A 3,895-nucleotide genomic window follows, 5' to 3' on the forward strand; every position below is an offset into this window, starting at 1 on the left:
GAAAATTTGGTGTCTATTTACTTGTGACCGCGCTGTGTATATTTGGTGTATTTCTGTATATGTATGTCTAGATATGTGTGTGCGCGCGCTTGTATATATATATATTGTTACGACAGTGTAAGTCACGTGACGCTAGTAACACGTCATGATATTCTAGAAGGATCATGTCTGTTTGTGGCAACTCTGGTCTTTTCTACGCGCCCTCTATTCTTGTATATAAGTGCGCCAGATAAAGCGAAATTAATTAACCGGAATTGGATATCGTTGAATTTGTGATTTTGTAATGACTGCTATTTTAAACGATTATTTTTTTACCATTTGAACAATCATTAAAATATTTTCTATCATTTGATGTAATAAATGATCTATTCTAAAACAGCGGAATAGTTCAACAAAACAAAATGCTTTTAGCATAACTGATGTAAATAACTATAATATTTCAAAGAAATATCTATTACTATATTATTGTATTATATAGAAGATACCTTGATGATGCCTTTTTACTCTTTCACAACACTGATCACGCCAAAAAGTTTTTAGAATACCTAAACTACCAATCTCCATTTATAAATGTTACATATGACATGGAAGAAAACAATAACTTATCTTTTCTAAACATCCAAGTAAACAATCTCAATATCAATTATGTATGAAAACGAAGAACTACTCTGTTTAAAAGCTCTGTTAACGATTATTTTTGTCACCATATACATGAAATCATCAACAAGATATATATTGGGTAAACGTTTTTATAAAAAGTAATTATGATAAGATGAAAGAAAATAATGCTTTAGATCTTGATGTTTATTCAGTGGAAGATATGGAAAAACTTACTAATAGTATAAAATGTTTTTTTTTATTATATTAGTATTTTTTTATGTTCACACGTAGATTTTTTTTCTTTTTCGAAAACAGGTACACTTCACCCAGCTGAGTATCTCTACTTTTTTTTTGAGAATTTCACCCTTGAGTAGAATTGTTAAAAAATAATCCATATTTAAACCTACAAGCTACTTTTTATTGGATAAATGCTCATATTGATAACGTTTTCAACTAATTAAGTTAAAATCAATTTGAGCATTTTATGTTTTTAACGATTTTGGACTGTGTTCTTCCAAAAGGGCAAAAATCATTTATGGTGAACATATAGACTTTCTGCTATATTTTGGTTTATTAATTCAAAAAATGCAAGATGCTAAAAAACACCAAATAATAGCCCATGCTCCCAAAGTGGGGGCATAATCTCGATACCTTTAAGTGTGGATGTGACCTGTCATTTTTGAAGTTTTTTTAGCAATTTTCAGTTAGTTTTTAATGAATTTTGACTATTTGTTGTTGTTTTTAATAAATTTGGGTTATTGTTAATGGTTTTGGCCTATTATGCGTCTTTGTGAGACTTTTCTTTTAACTCTGTGAAATGCTGTATTGTTCTAACTACAATGAGCTACACTGGAAACCATTGAGTTGTCTGGACGTTCACTGTAAAATAAAAATTTATATTAATTTACTGTAAAACGATTGGCAGTTGAACTATCAGACCTTTTACCGTAAAAATAAGTTCAAAACTTTAAACTAATGCACGATGTCTGCTGTTAAATTCGCAACAATTCACCGTTCATTTTACTGTTTTAATCCGTATTTTGCGTATTTTTAATGTTATTCTACAAGGGAATACCCTTAAATTAACGATTATTCTACATAAAATAATTGCTTTATCATGTACTTCAATATATTTTTCATAGTCATTCCACAAATAAATGCTTTTAACTTAATGTTTAGTCCACTTAAAATATATATTTATGTATGTATTTCTATTATTCCTTCACAGTCGATCTGCAAAAAAATATTTTAAAACTAATTGTTAATCCACACACAGTTCCACACAGAAACACTTTTAAATAGTTTATCCACATAAAATAACTTTAATACACACACACACACACACACACACATATATATAAACATAAATTTCGATCATTCAGTTGCATGGTAAAGAAATTGCTATTGTGTATAGAAATGAAGGTTTAGATATCGTACCTCACAGTTAATTTCAAGAAATTCCGTCTTTTGTTGTCAATTTTTTCTTTAAACGGTTTCACATTGAATTCAGTGAATATGGCAGTGTTTTGAAAAAATGGTTATACATATTAAAACAACTTTCAGTAAACTTAAAGTATATGTTTATTTGTATTATATTTTTCACGTTATTTTAATGTTTTTACTATACTTTAGAACACGGTTTTTAACATTGAAAACTGACGGTTAATTGTATGTATATATATTTTTTTACAGTGTTGGTCATGGAATGTGCATAATGTTTCACTGAATATCAAAATCTATGGTTGTTGATTAGGTTGAGATAGATGTGTATTTAATTGAGCTATCAATTATTCAGTGAAGTTGAAATTTTTCATTTTGTGTTATATTGGAAATATCTGTGGCTAAAACAATCACGGGACTTCATTTGTAATTATTTTGGTGTTACATTAATTTAAGAATCGTGTTTATTCAGTAAAATTATCTCTGAAGCTTACTTGTGTGCAACTTCACGAGAGGTCTAGTGTAGCTTTACTATGAAGTGCTCTCCCTCAAAGAAGTCTACCTTTTCTGGACACAATTATTGTGTTGAATGCTTGTTTAACGGTCATTCACGACGCTTTCTACGTAATTTCGAGCTCATTTTTATTTCAACATTATAATATCCATCATAGAATAGAAAAGAAAAACTCTGTCAACAAAAATTTAATGTCGCTTATCGGGCCTCAGATATTCTTCGAGAAATACCATTGCATATAATACACTAGTCTTAAACCTTTTCTATAGACACACAGTCCAAAACCAAAATTCACTAAAAAATCACTCACACAGGCCTCGAATTCCCCTGGAATTCTGCCCATGAATTCAAACAAAAAAAATTCAATATACTAAAAAGAACCTTATAAACAGTTTCAAAACGTTGCTCAACTGACAACGAAGATGAAGAAATCAACCATATAAAGCAACCCTTTATTCACACCAACAAATTTCCACCAAGTATTGTCGAAAATTTTTCACACAACCACCAGAACAAAAACGTCAAACTCAATTCACAAACAAAATTTACACTAATACACCAAACAACAACCAACATTACACCGCAGTTTACCATCAAAATAATTCACACTTGGAGAAAATTTGCCATTAAACATAAACTTCTTGTCGTCTTCAAATTCACTCAAAAATTCGGACTTAAATTAAAGCCATTACTAAATACAAATTACATAGATTTACACAATACCAACGTTGCATATAAAATAATGTGCAATAATTGTCCAGAATTCTACATCGGAGAAACTAGAAGAAAATTGGAAACCAGATTCACCGAGCGTAATAAAAAAAATCTTTCATATTACCATCATTACAACTCAAAAATCCACAATATGTCTATACAAAACACTGTAATTTTGGACAAACATCAACAAAAGAAAAATAACAGAAACTATTTAATTAAATAAAACAGCCCCAATCTAAACCAAAAAATCCGGTGTACCAAGAAACCTTTAGTGAGCTGTCAAGCAATCTCCTGTTATGTGACCTCTTTGTTTCATACTGTATATATACATATTCATGTTTATCTGTAAACTACTTGTACCCGAGGATGATATGATATTGTTGAAACGGTGTACATTTATAATAAAGTTTTCTTCATTACCCAGTTAAGCAATATATTGTACAAGTTGAATGTGTATTATTAATATACCCTAAACGTTTAGATAGGAATGTTATCTACACATTTTTGTGACGAATGAGGAGGTATTGAAAAGGAGAAAGACTTAATACCGATAGTTTCAAAATGAACAAACAAACGTGTATTCACAAAAATAAACGCAATTACAAGGTAAAAACAAAACAAAAT

The sequence above is a fragment of the Limulus polyphemus genome, unplaced genomic scaffold (genome assembly GCF_000517525.1).
Source record: "Limulus polyphemus unplaced genomic scaffold, Limulus_polyphemus-2.1.2 Scaffold14, whole genome shotgun sequence".
Classification (NCBI taxonomy): domain Eukaryota; kingdom Metazoa; phylum Arthropoda; class Merostomata; order Xiphosura; family Limulidae; genus Limulus; species Limulus polyphemus.